The sequence below is a fragment of the Sylvia atricapilla genome, chromosome 6, assembly GCF_009819655.1.
Source record: "Sylvia atricapilla isolate bSylAtr1 chromosome 6, bSylAtr1.pri, whole genome shotgun sequence".
NCBI lineage: Eukaryota > Metazoa > Chordata > Aves > Passeriformes > Sylviidae > Sylvia > Sylvia atricapilla.
Window position 1 is genome coordinate 48,915,997 of NC_089145.1, and position 18,773 is coordinate 48,934,769.

The 18,773-nt window shown below is 39.2% G+C and overlaps 1 protein-coding gene across 2 annotated transcripts in view; it reads right to left on the reverse strand.

Moving 5' to 3' along the window:
* The window catches only part of SETD3 (SET domain containing 3, actin N3(tau)-histidine methyltransferase), a 62,509-nt gene that overhangs the window by 43,347 nt on the left and 389 nt on the right, over nt 1–18,773 (reverse strand). Inside the window, exon 2 of one of the 2 annotated variants that reach the window (XM_066321849.1) lies at nt 15,370–15,428. The exons of the other annotated variant lie outside the window; for it this stretch is intronic. The gene's annotated coding sequence lies outside the window, so the exon portion shown is untranslated. The remainder of the gene's footprint in view (nt 1–15,369; nt 15,429–18,773) is intronic. 2 annotated transcript variants of the gene reach the window in all.

Here is an 18,773-nt window from a genome sequence, read left to right on the forward strand (position 1 = left end):
GTTTCAGAGGCCAAAACAAAAAATCTAGCTGAAATCTGGTCTACACAAGTAAGAAATTCAAGGCTAATACAAGATAGATCTCAGCTACTACTGATGTTAAATAACACAGAGCAGACTTACAACAGAAAAACCAAGTTCATTGAACACAACCCATAAGATTGATGGCACCATAATCAGAAACGCATTTTTCAGTACACTGCTACCAGTATATGAATATGAAATAAGCTCTGTAAGTATTTCTGCTCTCTCCTTTCATACATGCATCCTGCCTAACTATTGCTTCTTAGCCATCAGAATTTCTACAGAGAAAATATTCTGCATGCATGATTAAATCAGCAAGTCTCTCTCACGCAAAAAAAACCCCAACAAAACCATCAGACTGATATCTTGAGGTACCTGCTTAAGGAAATGTTTCCTTTTAAGGAATCATCTACCTTGATCAAAAGGGTACTTTTTCATCCAATTCCCAATCAGAAAAACAGGTTTCTACTTCCTACATACTTATCTTCATTCACTGTTCAGTTACATGAAACAGATACAATTATTTAAACCTAATGCATTTGACAGCTGTATTGTTTAGTAAGAGCCATAATTTGAAAGGATTTCCTGCTATACATAGCTGTCTAGAAAATGTATTCTGAATACCAGCACAGTGAAGTCTATGTACCATTAAAAAGTCCAGCATTATATCTCATAAAATATATAATCTAAAAATAGATTATGAATTTTTTTTTTCAAAACTTCTGAAATCTAACAGAACAGTTCATTCAATTTCATGTTTGGGAAAAGTTTAGTTAAGGAGTGCTCTGCTGTATTTAACCAGATGGGTTATATTAATAGCAGGAGACTCAATCCGGAGAAAGTAAGTGTGCTTCCTTTGATAAACTACCTTTTGTCATTCAGTTCATAAAACAGATTTTAGAGTTAAATTTCAATTAAAAAAATAATACCAGAATTCCAAGAAATATTTGTAACTTCAGGGAAAAAAAAAAAGTATATTTTTTTCATTTTAAATAAAATTTCAGACAAAAAGTCTCTTTTTTAGCAACTAAAACTATTGTTTAGAAAGAAACAATGTATGAATCCTCTTTTAGGTAGAGCAATGAAAAGAAGGGGTGTTTGCCAGTACCTGTATGACAACAGAAGAAGTAATAAATACATATTTTATATATATATATATATATATATATATATATATATATATATATATATATATATAAAATATAGCTGCGCTACCTGGGGAGAAATGAAACAAAAAGCCTTTCAGATGAACCCCAAACTTCATGAATGTCTGAAGAAGCAGCACACATTTCACTGGAAAAACGATCTGGGTATTTTTCTTTTTGACTTTGGCTTTCTGGTTGCATTCTGGTGAATAGCTTTTAAGTACTATGTCATGTTTTCTTTCAAATGAACGTTGTTGAAAATTCCTGAAAGCATTCTCCAATGAGCAAGTGCACTGACAGCAATGATGAATAAGCTTAGTAATACAGAACAGAGCCACATTTCCAAATATAGTGTATCAGCTGGCTTGACAAAAAGAATCATGCCAAAACTGGCAGTGAGGGGTGTAAATGATCCATCTCCCTCTCTAATACAGCTATCAAAGAGCACTTGTGTTGGGTCACACTTTGAACTGGTTTCCACGCCACACACAAAAATAATATTTTAATGGGCTGTAAAATATGCCTCCTGTTGACTTACAGCTTTAAAAAGTAAGCATGTTCACCTAACAGCTTTAGAAGGTAACAATGAGAAGTCCACACAAAACCCTAAAAGTACTAAAGAACTGCCACCAACTGCCAAGTGAATGCATTTTTGTTGTTCTATTTAAAAAACAACCATGACTGCTTTAGCATTTTATTTAATACTTATGGTATTAGAGAATTTGACTTCATCACAGGACCACATTTTCTTATGGAAGCAATGCCAAACTTGCATGATAAAATACAGATCTTTCCAAATAATAGGTCAGTAAGAAAAATCCATTTAATCATTAACAAAAGCCCCAGCTTTTCACATACACATGACAACCAAGAAGCTCACTGCAACACTCCATAGAGCTACAGTCAGGTTTAATAACAAAAAAATTTTAAAAGATCTGTCATCAAGCACTGTAAAGACACCTACCTTTCCCTCTCTCTAACTGGGTAAAAATACAGGTTTGCAACCTTTGTTACAAAACTGTGAATATGACCATTGCGCTAAGTAAACACTATGTTAATTTTTAACTGTGCTGGTTTAAAAAAATTAATTCTACATGATGCAAACTACATGGAGCCTGATTTCTTCTGGATCCGTATCTTGCTTTCTTTTCCAGTAGCCACAGAATCCCTGCAGTGCTCTGTCACCCTTCTCGTCTCTTCTGGGACTCTACGTTGCTTTCTGTTCCCTCCCCACATGACCACACAAGCCAGGCAGCATCTCCTTTTGCAGGTTTCAGTACAACTGTGCATGTTGGGCAAAACCACCAGCACACGTGGTCACTACCTGACAAACAGGCCAAGCAGGTGAACAATTCTCAACACAGCTTTTCCTCTAGCAAAGAGGTCTAGCTCTGTAAAGAGTACTCACACTCCACCAAAGTTGATTGAAAATATCCAACAAGTTGATGGGTGAAGCAGGACAAACTGAGCAGCAGAGAGAACTGACAAGCCTTATTTGCTTCAGCTATTTCTTTTTACTTTGCAGAGCAGTAAGCCAGCTACCCAAAAATTTGCCAGACTCTTACAATACCAATCAAGTTAGGAATTCCCACAGAAAGAGTTACCTCTCCAAGTTGAACTTAGCTTCAAGGACTTGGTAAATTTCAATGAAGCATCTTAACATTCTATCTTCTTTAATTCAGATCCTAGTAGATGCTAATTACTTTATGTTCTCATTATTACACAACAGTTACCACTCAGTGCATCTACTTGGCACATATGGGCACAGATAGCAGAGGGGTGCACATCTAGAATCTGTATTGGAAGGATACATATGGGTAAACAAGGGCAGACAAGAAGATAAGGGAATTCTCAAGCCATGCAAAGAGCAAGGAGAGGTGAGTATTGTAGGTGGCTGTGGGATATGTTCCTTGGCTCCATCAAAATGGAGGAAAGATGAGTGGGATGAAAGATGACACAAATGAGGCTTGCAACTTCTTTCTCCAGTTTGACTGCCTAGCCTAAAGTCCTTTTCCCCTCTGCCTCAGAGAGGGAAGTGTATCAGCTCTTATATCAACATATGTTAAGAAGCCAGGGTCTTAAAGGACAAGCTTAATGCTTACAGGCAACTGACAGGGGTTCTCCAATCTGTACGTGGGAGAACACAATTTTACACTTGATACGACCAGTTTTACGCAGAATGCGATCTTCTGCTTCCACTGATCAACTGGGTTTTTCTCCTAAACTTGAATCTTATGACTGTGGCTAAAAAAATAAATATATTTCATAGCAAATAGATGAAATCAAGAAGTGTAAGAACAGTGTGGGTGGAGGAAGAGATCTGTGATCTTTAAGAAAAATTCACTTATACATTTACAATGAACACTATGTTTTCTTCTGAAAACCACCTACATCGTGTCACTTGGAAACCACATTAACATTCTCATCACTCCTAAGGTATTAATCTAAATGTTCCCACTAAATAAATGAGTAATTAGTTACTGATTCAATCCCTTTCCCCCCAGCTCTTTCACCTTTGATGTACTCCACTCCATCTCTTCTTGCTATTAATTTTCCTCTCATATGACCATCTTTTCCTTTTTCTTCCATTTCCTCTACAAACTTGTCCCAAAAGTTGTTCTAAATACAAATGTCATTGCAGTTCACTGTCTGTGTATTTTCTTTCTCCAGCATGTCTCTGTTCTTCTATTTAAGTCGCAAGTCTTTTGGAAGTTGGACCTTTGTGATTGTATAGAGGAATAACAAGGCAGCCTTTTTTTTTTAAACAGGATCTTAAGTATTTCTGTAACACTGATGACAATGCTGACAAAAATGACCTAAAGAAAGCACTAATAAGATTAATAATAGAAAAATCCCATATTTTTTTTCCACTTATGACTACATTCTGCTTAAAATACAATGTGAATTTATGTTTCCCCTAGCCATAACCCACACAATTTCCTTGAAGAGCTAGCTTTGATACACATGCTCCTCATGGCAAGATGCTGTACTTAGAATCAATCCAACGCATAACACAACTAACACAGAGTGCCCCAGGATCTTCTGCTCTCCCAAAGCAACCTGCATCCCACAAATGCAGTCCCTTCTTACCAGTAAATCGGAACACTCTATTCTATATAGAATATAGCCCAGCTGCTTAGGCTTTTCATTTGAACATCAAGTCAAGAAAGCATCTCCAGCAGCAACTTACAGCTCCAGATACGCATGTTCTGCAGGAAGAGAGAGATCTTGGAACACACAAATATTGGTTATGCTGCAGGTTTTTTTCCAATTCCATCTAATGAGGTTCTGTTTAACATTGCCCCCTACCTTTCAAGTGTCTGCCTTAAGACTCCCCAAACACACAGGTCTTCCTCCACAATGTTATTGATTAAAAAACACTTATTACATTCCATCATATCTTGCCATCTACAAAGAACTGCACTGAACAGCATCCACCATCTCCTGGAGGAACAGTGAGAAGCTGCTCTGCTCTGTTCCTTTGTAAAGTCTACAGTTTTCATCCTTACCATAGTCTCCTCTATTTTTCTTCTCCCTTCGCCCTGTCTTTTACCAGAGGAAAAGTAACAGTGACAGCAACCAAGAGCAGGCGACTTAGAGACCTACAGGAAAAGCAGGACAGAGGGATTTTCTCTGATATGTTCACGCTGCTTCTTGTGACCCAAGCTGTAACATAGTAAGCTCCCCTTCTTCAGGAGGCCTCTGAAATTACTCAGAGCAGCTTCCCCTACTTCATACACAAACTCAACTTTTATTTTCTTTTCAAAGAACTGATTTAACCACACGATCTATTTGCAATAGGACTCTGAACATTTTGTTGCTCAGATAAAGCAAATTAAATAGGTTGCCACCATCACTTCTTAACACAAACAGTCTTCCTGAGAAAAGGTCTTTGAAAGAGTCATGTCGTTTGATTCAGTTATTTCCTTCCCATTCCTTTCCTCATATTTCTCACTTAGCAGATTTTATTCCCTTCGGGAAGTAGGTACCATTTACCTCTGTCTCCCTTCTCTAGGATGCTTCTCACAAGCTTCTTTTCTTCAAGGAGTCTACCACACCAGTGGCTGTAAGCTTTGCTGTTCTCTAAAGTAGACACAGTACCATATGAAAAGTATGATCATCTAAATAAATGTAACTGATTAAGAATAAATTTTCCCCTTAATTGGGAAAAATAAAGACTGATAGAGAAAATGTCTCTCTAGCCTTTGCTAATGAAAAGAACTTATTGGCAAAAAAATCATTTATGCCCATGTTCTTAATGCTTCCAAATGAATGATTTCTCTTCCTACAGAATGGGTTTGAGTACAATTACAGTATATGTATGCCATTGCTTTAAAAACAGTTAACATCAAGTAAGTAAATAAATAAAAAATAGTATGTTTGCTTTTGTACTTATTCAGAAAAATCCAGTTCTTGCAAAGCTATACTATCTTGTTTTTCAGCTATACTATCTCTTTTACTAAATTCTTCATATGTGCTGTTTACTAAGCCATAAGACAGTCACATGATTGACATATACTTCAATAAACCCAGACATAAAATATATTTTGATCCTTTGTGAGAACACTACTTACATGTTTTGTCCTGGAAGAGCTGTTTGCTATGGCAGTGTAATCCCAGAAGAAACACCTTCAACATATAAAAGAAACTTTGAAAATTTTTAGTCTACAAAACAAGATCAGTTGCTGTCCATATCTAAACTCCCAGTGCTCACATAAGAAAAATCCCCAAATGGTAAAACCATAAATACAGAAATGTTAATATGGGCCAAAATGTTTATTAGCCAGTATGTCATAGCTACACAAGACTTAGAGTTAGAAAGTGCCTTTTATTTTACCTGTTATCCAGTGCACATTCATACTATACAACACTTAAGTAAAAGTGTTCATATTCTAAGATATGAACTAGCAATTATGTGCTATCTTTTCAGTACTTAAACAGCTTTGTAAACACCTAAATATTCCACAATTTTCAAAAATAGGTCCTGTGATAGCTTAACACAATCTGTTCTACTTGCCATTGCAATGTGCTACCAAGGCCCAAAATCACTTCTGCATGTCATTTCAGACAGCAACTCCTTGGCCATGCTGGCACCATGGAAGTCTCCATGGAAATCTCAATATTAATGATGACTAATGAGATCAAAAACTAGGACCCACCAACCATCACCATTTCCTGTATTTTGCTTAGTCAGACTACTTTACAAAAGTAAAAAAATTAGTCACACTGATGACTAAGAAGGTACAAGCTAAAATTAAGCAATACTATGTTAATACAGGTGCAACAAAACACTGTAACACTCATTAGCTCCAGAGTTTTGTGAACAGCTAAGAGCAGACGTTCTGTCCCTGTTCAAGACAGCTGAAGTGCATAGGAATTTTGGCAAGGCCTCATATGCAATTAGGAATTTAGGGTGATGCTATCCAAGCATATATTTCCATGGCAATTGTTTTTTTAACCCAAAATGTACATTTCATATAGCTCTGTCTTGGTCACTAAGAGCCAGAGTAATTTCAACCACCAAAAAAGAGGGAGCACCTCTTTAAATGGGAGAAAGAACTACTAATAAAAATCTAACCCATTCTTTCATTTGTGCTACTGAAGAAAAAAAAAAAAAAAAAAAAAAAGCATGTGTATACCATCCCCCTTTTTTTTTCAAATTCTCTAGAATGTGCAGAAAAGATTGATGCACTATTGATACACATGACTACATATTTACTGAGACCTGCTACACACAACAGCTAGGGCAGAAGGAACAGAGCCTGGCTGAATAGCAAAAAAAAAAAAAAAAAATTCTTGGGTATCACTGTGTAGATTTTTTTAAAGTTCTTTTTAAATTGCATTATAGTCAACAGCATAAATAACACATAACTAGGCAATAACATATTCTAATTAACTGGATTGTCTTAAAGGAAGAGATTTAAAGCTGAACACACTTAATGCCAAGAAACTACTAGTTAATTGCAACAATAATTCCACATAAGTGGAATGCCCTCAAGCAACCTAGTAGCAAGTGGGCCCACAATTATTGCTATGCACTGAAAAATTCTCCTCTCAGTTCAACCTAGTTTTTGCTTTAACACCTTTGCCTACCCTCTGCTTTCTACACATACTGCAACTCCAATATGATTTACTATTGCCTCCTACACTGCTCCCTTCCAATGAGAGAATTACGTAGGGCCATCATGCTGGCAAACCACATCTCCAGTCCTGGCATAGGCAGCACATCCTATAAAGGGACGGCCACAGTCCTTGGCCCTTCTCATGTAACTCGTTCTCATGTTGAAGTTACTCCCCCAAGCAGCCAGGCGATGCAGATGTAACCATACATCAGATACATCACCTACATTTTACTGACAGGAACTTACTACCCACAGAGTCCTTACAATATGTACACAAAGTTACGACAAACCTCTTGCAAATCACTCTAATGAAAGGGAGGAAGGAAAGATGATAGCCAGAGCAAAAAACAACTTTCACAAGCTTTAAGGTTTGTTCTAGGCTATGCAGCAACACATGCAATTCTTGCCCTCAAAATGCACTTCATTATACATTCATGTCTTGTACCAACTTAAATTGGCTGAATGTTTCAATACCACTGCTGGAAACAAAAAACCACTTAAGTATCTATATTTGGACACTGAATTGACACTACCCAGCCTGCACAATTAAACTGCTTGAAATTATAAATATCTGAATTCAGCTACAGTTTCATATTGCTCCCTGGAACACCTTATCCTTAAAGAAGGAATTCTAAGCAGTTTTAAAGTAACTGCTGCATTTTTTTCTAGCTACCAGCGTGAAGCACAGCTGCTCCATCAAGCTTCTGGAGCAGATGAATGAATTCCTTAAAGATGTAGTCAGCGGTGGTACTGGTGGCACTTCACCCTGACCAGGAGAGTTTAGGATCACTATCAGAACGCAACAAACAATACGTGGTCCAGAAGTGTTTACTGAATTTCCAGGACTTCCAGGCTGCAGCCAGGAACCACAGCAGAAGCTAACATGAACAATGAAAAGACAAGTTTAGAGAATTCCACTGGTTATTTATGTACCTCTTCTTAACCTTTTCAAAACATGGGAATAGTTATGCCAGTTAAGGGCTTGCTGTTAAATTAAACTGCGTGCCTTGTACACTTCTAAAAGACACCTGACAGATCATGTTGATATAGATCGTGGTTGCATAGAGGCAAAAAGGTGGAGTGGTACTCTGCCTCCATGAGAATGTGCTGCTCTTTTACCCACACAGAGAGTACACCTGGCCTGCCTTCCTGCTCTGAGTGCAGAGTGACATCAGCTCATTGTACACATATATATAAAAATCTATACCTACTCATTTGTGGAAATTGTGAATGAGCATTACTGTCATTCAACCCAGATATATTCATCAAATGTGAAGTTCGAGGAAAGTTGAGTGCTTTGTTATATAGCAAGGTCATACAGTGGTTGCCAATGTATAAATTGCACAGATTTACTGCAATGCAATTGATAAGAAATACTCCGGGGACGCTCCCTAAAAGCTTGAAAGAAACATTTTACCAATACATTTATTACAGAGCTGCTTCTTTTGCTGGCAAACCTTTACAGAAGAGATCACAGCCCTCAAGCCCAGTTACAATTGCACTTCAATTCACTGCAATTTTAGTGTCCTCAAACCACCTGGGGCAGACCAAGCACTCTGCATTTCTAAATCCCAAAAGAGTACTGTTTGACAGTTGGGTGAGGAACTTCTGACAACATTTAAGAGCTATGCACATTGAAAAAAAAATTAAGAAGTTTCTGCTATGAATGCCTGATAAGTGATGTAATTGAGGGCTTAACAACTGTCAGAACGTCTTCCTAACACATCTGCCTTAAGCTCACTCCCTAGCTAGTAGTTAAATGGTGGTTATTCCAGAAGGTTTCTAGAAGTTTCAGCTGAAAGACTGGCAGTTTTCTGATCTTTTTATTCTAGATCTTGAAAATGAAGAAGCATAATATTCTTTCAAGCCCCTTTGTACCTTCTGGCATTCATAGTTGGCAACTTGAGGCCTTACAGTCTCATCCATGTTTACTCAAACTTTGCAGTGGTTTGAAATAAAGAACCTTAACATACACATTTACCAGGCTCTAAGGAACAGAACGACACAGCAGTATTAGGTGTTACTTAGCTTCATCCCTGAGCTTTCAGATGTTTGATAAAGCAATAAATAAAATGTATACAGACTACAAGGTACTGTAAACTGCCATCATCTTCTCAGAATGTTAATCCTCACAATTCAGAAGAATGATAAGAAAACTGCTAGGCAGCACTTTTGTTTTTGTATGCTCACAGGTGACAACACTGGCCAAAGCAAAACTATTTTAAACATTTATTTTAGCTCACACATTACAGAGTAAGCACATTGCCCGCTCCAGTTCTAACATATCTAGGAAGACCACGTAACTTTCTGAACAAAGCCCTCCCCTCTGTATTAAGGCAGAAAGATTGACAAGCGTGTTTTCACAAGGCCTCTAGTACACTAATAAACTGTTAACATGTCTGCCAAGAATCTGTTTTCCTGCCCAGTCTTAATTTGGTGCACACCCCTTCTCATTTCACCAACCTATCCCTCTGACAACCAGCCATGCACTGAATCACGGAGTAGGTCTGACCAGACCCTACAAGCAGCATTTCAAAATGTTCACATAAAGAGCTGGAAAGATTTCTATCATCTTCCTACAAACCTGTAGGAAGCCTGAGCTTGTATTGCCTCTGATCCCTCCAAATGTAGATTTCAAGGTCTTTACTTCTAAGTACTCTCCTTCCTAGTTTCCTGGGCCTATCTCATTGCTGCACAGCCAGCAAAGATAATCCACTTGTGCCAGATTCCAGCAGTTTGGACATTCAACAGTCCCAGGTCCCTGCAGACCTCACACTCTTCATCTCATCTGAGATCTGCATGGCACATGTGCTGCAGCAAGAATCCAGTTCAAGAGCAGTCTCAGAGCCTGCTGTCACAGCCACAGCCATTGCCCCTCGCCAGCAACACCAGCGGGTCTCCTTCAGCCACAAAGGACCACAAACAGACATTGCATTAACCAACAAGTCACACCTGCAACACTTGCAAGGTGACACTTACACCCATCAGCTCAAAAAGAAAAGTTGTTCCTACTGAATATATCTCAAACAAGGGAAAAAACAGCAGTATGACTTCAGACAAGAATGGCTGTTAGTGTTATGATTCCCAGTTCTCGTAGCTGAGATTCCTGCCACCACAAACAGAACCATCATCTACAAGTCTGGCAAATTTGTAAATAAGAGATGACTTCTACTCACACCGAGTAATTCTTCCTGAGAGACTCAAAGGAGAGAACTGAATACAAACACTGTGGATGTTGTACCAAACCTGCACCTGATATCTTGCTGCAGGTGATACTGGTGAATGTCCACCAGAGAAAAATGCATTCTGGGAGCAGCAGTACTTTCCAAAACTAAACTGCTCATGCCCTAGGCCTTAGGCCAACATGTCATATAAGGTCAGGACAGAAGTCTGCAGAAATGTGCTCAAACCAGCTTTTGTTATTAACCTGATCTGCCATTTGAGAGTTCTCTGGAAAACATACAACTTCATCTTTACAGAAAGTAAAATATTCCTCAAAGTTGCAGGGAATTTTGGTATCTTGGAGTGCTACAGTAAAACCCCAGTACAACAAATAAAACCAGTGTCATTACACTAACTTCCCACTTTCAAACTAGGCATCCACCATGCCTTTTAGAGTGTTTACTACACTGTTTACTACAGTTTGCAAAGTTTTTAGCTGTTCATACCATTACATGAAACTCTACACTATACCTCCAAACCACTTAGAGACCAACTCTCAGACAGCACAGAACAGAGCAAGCAATTTTTGTATTAGTCTATTCATTTCTTTCTTCTAAATGCCCAAACTCAAAGTTCAACAAGCCAGTTTTTTATATTCAGGCATGGATTCAAAGGCTCAGTAAACCAGAGAAACAGGTTGTAGAAGCCAGGCATCCTGCAGTGACAGAAGGAAATCACAATATTATCTGTCATTGTCTTGAAAACAGGAATTCTATTTTCAAATAGAGCATTGACAAATGCAAAAATTGTAATTTCATGAGCTCTTACAGAGCTCACTGTTCCTAAGCATCAGCTGGGAACAAATAACTGCTTGAATGCTGGCTTTTGGAAATAGGGGCATGGAACAGATGCAATCTGAGTCTGACAGCCACATGAAAACCCAACAATCATTTTCTGCAACTCTAAGGTTTACAGTTCTATCAGTGTACTCACTGTATCAGCACACGGAGCTTCTCAAATTGGTCTGACAACATCCATTTCACTTGCTCCTGACTGACAGAATCAGGTGCAGCATACTCCACAGGGAATGGACGCTTCTCTATTTTGAGTTAATATATTAATATGCTATCAATGCAACTCTGCTTAGCAAAGGGGAAGATTACACGTTGTAGGTGGTCAACCAAAGTAACCAGCCATTTCTTTCTTCTGCAGCCAACCCTTACCACTTTCTGCAAATCTAAAAATACTATCCCAGCATGCAAAGTTCCTTAAGCAAAGAAATTCATCCATAGACAGCTCAGCTTCCTGCTAAGATCCACTTCATTTGAAAGAGGCAGTTTCCAAAGAAAGGATTATCCAGTTGCAGGATCATAGATACATACACACAGATATATATCAGTGACAGCCTAGAAAGATCAAGACATACCAGAATATCCAAACATAGGCAGTTAACCTCCAAAGTGAGCAGCAGTAGTTATAGAATGGCTGCTGGCTTACAGAGGTTAGAGTTCCACAACAAGACTGTTGAAATGGGTCAGTCACCAGTTTCCTGAACCCCAGCAGCTCTAACCATCCCACCTGGAAATTCACAGACCATCCAGATGCCACAGACTGTACAAGGCAGTGGAGACAGACACAGTAAGTTGTGAGTCCTATTTTGAAAAGTCAGTTTTGTTTATGTAAAAAATGAAACCCTGGACGAATGGGTCACAGACTTTTAGATACAAACCAGTAGCTATTTCTGAGTAACATATTCAGCAAGAAATAAACTATGCAGCTGCATTAAAGAAATGCTTTTGTATCGATGGTTCAATTGACAAAACTGAATAAATAAACCTGTAAATAGGTGCAGGAAACTAGCCAAGACTGGAAGATCTGAGTATTTTATCACTGGTTTTGAGGAAGTAAGAAAACCAACTTTATGAATATTGATATCAACTCCTGTCCCATTCCATCAAAAGAATGGAAAAGCATATTGGTGACTATTCATTATATCTCAGTGAAAGCATGGAAAAGTAATTGTTAAAACCAGAATAAGGAGTAGTGACTACCAATGCAGTAAAACAGAACCATTCTAACAAACTCTCAAGCGCTGTCTGTACAGGTATAAAAAATGTAACAAAAGCATGATATTCTGTTGTATATGGGGGGGGGGGGGGGGGAAATGGAATGCTAAAACAAATCTCATATAGCTGTCTGGAACTAGGCACAAGGTAACTGATTTGATGCACTTAGGTAATTTGATGCACAAGGGTAACTTGGTGTTTGTTAACTCAGGCATCTGATCATTGTTTCACAAAATATGTTCTAGTGCCCTACTGCTTTGGCTTCTTCCAAGAGTACAGAATTGAAAATAGAAGGATGGAAATAAAGCTATTCTGCTATAACTCCATCATTATAAAGACCTTGAGGTGAGGCTTTCAATGATCACTTCTTCCAAGCTCAGGAATGCTCCATGCCTATGTGCAGGATGTTAAGTGAAGATGGCAGGTCTGCATCAATGAACAAGACACTCCTGACAAAACTCAAAGAAAGAAACAGAAGAGGTGGAAGCATGGCCAGTGTACTCAGGAGAAATCAAGGTACTGTTTGAGCATGCAAGAGTGGGGACAGGAAAGCTAAACCTCATCTGAGTTAAATCTGGCAGGGGACAAAGTACAAGGAGGACAGTAAGAACGGCTTCTACAGGTCTATCAGGAGCTAAAGGAAGAGGAGACAAGGCAAGGTATGAGTCTGATGCTGAATGGGGCCAGGGAACCTGATGACAAAGGACACAGAAAAGAAGACTGGTACTGCACGTCTTCTTCAATGACAAGACTTGCCTTGTCCTCAGGAATTCCAGGCCCTGAGATCTGACATAAGAAAGACCTATCTTTGGTGAAATATGATCAGGAATACAAACATTTAAAGAAACTCTAAAAAAAAAAAATCTCAACTGGAAAGGACCACTGGAGACTGACTTGTTCAACCCCCCTGCTCAGACAGTGCCACCTAGAGCCAGATAACCAGGACCATGTCCAGACAGCTTTTAAATACCTCAAAGAACAGAGACTCAGTCTCTAAACAGTGCTCAGTCACCTTCACAGTAAAAAAGTATCTCCGGATGCTCAGAGAGAACATTTTCTCTGTTGCAGTTTGTGCCTATTACTTCTTGCCACAGGGCACTCCTGAAAAACCCTGGTTCTGCCCTCTTTGCACTTTCCCTTCAGGTATTTGTACACACTGGGAAGATCCTGCTGAGCCTTCTTTTCTCTATGCCTAACAGTGTCAGCTCTCCCAGCCTTTCTTCACATGAGGAAAGTCCCTTAATCATCACAGTGGCCTCTCTTCAATAACTCCACCTCTCACACTGGAGAGCTACAGCTTCTCTCAGAACTGGATACAACACTCCAGATGTGGCCTCACCAGTGCTGAGTGGAGGGAAGCTGTTGAAGCAAGTAACCTTTATGGGAGAGCAGTGGATGCTGGTCACCTCTGCACTGGAAAGGCCTTTAACAACATCTACCACCACATACACAGAAAAGCTGACGAACTACCAACTAAAGTAGTGGACAGTGAGGTGGACTGAGAACTGGCATGCTCTGCTGGACTGAGGAGGCTGTGGTGAATGGCACAAAGTTCAGCTGGAGGCCAGTCACACCAGCATACCCCAGGGATTAGTACTGGGACTAACACTGATTATCATTCTCACTGATGACTTGAGCAGTGGAACAAAGCAGACATACAGTTCCACAAATTATATAATTGCAGACATCAAGACACTGTTCATTTGAACTACCTAGAGGCAAATGTGTAAAAAGAGATCTTTCAGAAGTCCTTGTCAGAAATATTTCAATACAAAAGTTCTTAAATGCGAAATCTCTTTCACTCAGTTCTTGAAGTCATGATGTGGCTACACCTATAAACTGTCATCAAACAGAGATAACCAAGCACCTCCAACAGTGGGCACAAAGACAACCCCTACAGGACCTGTGAAGGGCAGGAAACAGCCTGCACCTCATGCTTGGTTGGCACCAACCCCTTCCCATAAAGTAACTCATCTTCCCTTAGCTTAGCCTGAGAATGGGCACACCAGACAAGACCCAACGTATGGGAGGTTCTGGACCAGCAATACAGGTTCCACGGAAATAGAAATCCACACACCACATCCTCCTCCTACTCTGCTGAAACACTACTTGAAAACTTTGGACACCACTGCTATTAAGCATTAAAGACAAAGCAAGATTAACTAAGAAAGACAGGCAGCATTTGTAATACAAGAGACCTAGTTTTATTGAGATGATTCCATCATTATTTATCATATTCTAAAGTACACACAAACATATAAAAAGGACAACCTACCAAATGATTTGCATGCAAAAGGCTAGAATCAGATAGCTAACACAAGAGCCCCAGAAACTGACTCCATTCCTTTCAGTGCAGGTTATCATACTCTTAAAAACAATAAAACAGCAACTGATTAGAACTGACAGACTTTATAGTCTATCTTCAATTACAAAAACAATTTTGGCCTACATTAAAACACTAGTTGAAAAGCATGTGTTCAAACACTGCTGCAGGCACTTCCAGGACAGGTTAGCCAATTCCTTCAGACATACTGGGAATACACCCAGGAATAAAATAAGCCAACTAATCTGTCATCTTCTGTATCAGCATGTAACAGACTTTAACATCAGGCTCAGAAAATCCTTCTGAAAAGTAAAACAATATATCTCAAGTTACAAGTTATATTGTATTTTGATTCCTAATAGGATATTAGCAGCTACATTCTCAGAAACATGTCATTTTCTTTATTTCTGCTTCATATTTTACCTACATCTGGCCAACTTCAGAGCCTGTAAACACCAGTACTGGAGATAAAACTGATCTCAAGCAAAGTCATTCACATCTCTGCATCATTCAGCCCAGGTTAGACTTACAGGTGGAATCCTCCTGCAGTAACAGGTCTGCTGTTCTGGCCTGGACACAGAACCCAGAACTGAAATGAAAGAATACAGCTCTAATTCTTCCTTATTTCAAGGAAAGAAAAAAGATTAACAGTCTACCTGCACAGTATGGGAAGTGGTAAAGGAAGGGCAGGGATAGATGGAGCAACTGGAATAGTCATTTGTTAGAAGAGATGCAAGCAAGAGGCAATGTAGGGCAGAGCAGCTAAAAACAGAAAAAGGGAGCAAAGAAGGTTAAAGCAGAGGAAGGGCAAGACCAAAAATGCAAAGCAATATTAAAATACACTTGGGCATGAAGTCATCTCTTGATTGCTTCAAACACAAGCCTAGCTCGAAATACACAAGACTAAGGCCAGACAACATTACTGGGTCATTTTTATGGAGCAATGAAGAACTGCAGTACTTTCAGTTTTGAGAGGTTCTTTCTCATATTTTACATAACAGTCTAAGTTAAAAACATTATTAGTCATTTAAAGCCAAATCTAGGAAGCTGAAGTGTCTCTAACCAGTTATCTGGCAAAGGATGGTCAGAATCAAATGATTCTCTTTATTACAGAAAGCTGTACCACCACAGGTTTGTCAACCAGGAGCACAAGCCTAAAGCATCTGGAAAAGAGGAAAGACTGAACCACAGCTGTGTGCACTACATACATCTACTCTGCAAAGAACAAACTGCTAATCCCATTACAGTGTAAGGTTAAGGAAAGAATACATAAAAATACTATTGTGATACTGGGAAGAAGCCAGTCTACAGAATATCAAAAGAAGCTACTAAAATTAGCTAAAAACTTGTTTGATACACTTACAAAAACACCAGCTACAACAAATTTAGCTAATTGTTGGGAATCAAATTCCAAAAGACATTTATTCTTATAATTAGAATAATAAAATCTATGTCTTGACAGTATTCTGATTTCAGATGCCTGAGATAGTGCTAATCTACTAAAAAAAGGAAGTCCTGTCATTTTGACATTATCTTTCTCCCCATCCAGTTGAACCTAGCTAGATACTAAGCACAAGACTGCCTCATGCATTAAATATAAACTTCTGGTAAGAAATTATTAATTTGAAGGTAGCACAAAATGCTGAAGGGAAAAAAAAAGTCCATGTCTAACAGAACAGCTCAAAAAATTCTGTATTTCTTATTTCACTTTTATCAGCTTGCTAATACAGAACTATTACATTATTTATTATAGGTATGTCCCTATAGCCTTTGACCTCCCATTAGAGCTTTTTTAAGCAGATGGAGTGCTTCTTACTATCAACACCTGACTAATCTTTCTAGGGAAGGTAGTTTACTATCCAAAGGAAACAAGTTCTTAACTTCCTTGCCTCTCTCTTGAATCAGATCCTCAGACAGCTATTTGACCAGAAAAGAAAAAATACTTACTCTTTGAAGAAGCTGATAAATTCTACCAATTTGCCAGCCCACTTTTGTAATTTTATTTCTCAGCTTGAATTTTGCTCCTCCTGAAGAGTGCCACAAATCCTTTTTTTCTAATTCCTTTAGAGGAGAATTAATTAAAAACCCTTACATACTGTCTTTATCTGCATGTTCCTAAATAATGTTCTTAACTTAGAAAATATGAACCTCACTTCAGACAACATAACTCATAACTGAGAATAAAGCAAGCCACCCTAGCTCCAGCCATCAATACGGGCAGACTTAACAGAACCACCCAGGCTTCCAAAAGCTTAAGCCACAGGCATCATGAGGTCTCATGCACTGAGCACTGTGACAGCCTGTTAGAAAAGATACAGATCCCTTAAAACCTCCAGTACCCTTAAAGTGTCTCTTTTTTTATTTTTAAAGAGCATCCATGGAAATGCTCACTTGCTGAGAACTAAACAATTTATCAAATTAACTACACAACCAGCACCACTATGATGAAGCATTCAACAGATACACATCTAAATAGATTTATTACAATGAAAACATCATCAAGATGTACACTTTTCCATACAGAGAGGCATAATATGGTCTATTTTTAATTTCTGTACCATACTAAAATCAGAATTCTATTTCAAGGCACATCTGACTTCAGCAACAGATCAGGCCATCTCTGGAAATAGTGATATATAGACTACAAATGATTTCAGGGTTTCTGGCATTTCTTCCCCCAACAGTCTAAATCTATTTTTCAGCACCCCATGTCAAGAATGTGTTTTGAACTGTACTGCAATATATACTTCAATCCCTGCTAAACATAACTGAAAACTTTATTAAGGGACGAGCCAGCATGCTTAAATCTCTACCATATTAAGTTACTTAATTGAGCAAAAATATCAGGAAGCCACCCCCGCCTTTGAGCTCATCATGCCTTTCCCTCCAACAACCTGTACACTGACTTACTATTTTATACCAGGAACTTGATACTGGACATGCAGAATGCCACATTTGTTTACTCTCCTACAAAATACTTATGCTTCATTTGATGGTTATGAGATGACAACCACTGAAAGCAGAAAACACTTGTGAGACATTAAGCTAACATTGTAGCAATTTTCAGAGAACAAAGCTGTCACTTGAATAGACAGGTGCCCACATTACATGCTCATAGAAGGGACAAAGACAATCCACTTTCGGCTTGATCTCAGGAGCAAGCTTAGGTTCCAAGGACAAGTCCCTCCAGAAGAGCAGATACCAAGCCTGGGACAAGAGCAACTTTGAACCGTGAGGTACAACTTCCAAAAGGAAGAACTGAGCTTGTCCTGATAGTAGAGTAAAAAACTGCCAGCTTCAAAATTCAGGAATTTTCTAAGAACTGAAGGCAAAGCACAGCCTCAGCTCAAGCAACTCTAATCAAGTGTTGCTGGGTAAGGAAGAGGAGGAAGGGTTCATGGGACGGACAGCTGTTGTAGCAATAGCGGAAGGCTGAAACACCGAGGCTGTTTCAGGAGTCAATTAACAGTTTACGATTCATTCTAATTTTAACTCCCCCCACTTCTTTCCTCCTAAGATTTAACCCTTTTCCTAAAGCAGGCTGCGGACGGGGTGAGAAAGAAAAGAAAACAGAGCACTCTTCTCCAGCCAGAGGAGGGCTCTGGGGAGCCCTACACCCGGAGACGCCCCTGAGCCAGACCCCGAGAGCTGGGGGCATGGCAGGCTCTACGGGAAGCTGAAGTAGGAGCAGGGAGTATTCAAACCTCACATATATAGTAAAAAAAAAATTAAGAAAAAAAATTACATCATGGGGAAAGCAAATTTAAGTCATTTGCTTCACTCTCGTTTCGATCAGCCTCTCGAGGGGGGATGGGGCAAGGGAAAACGCCAGTGCCGCCGCCTCGCTCACCAGAAACCCCCGTAAGCCGGGCTGGAACCAACCCGGCCCGCCCACGGCGGACCCGGGGGACGCGCCGGCCGCTCCGGCCGAACA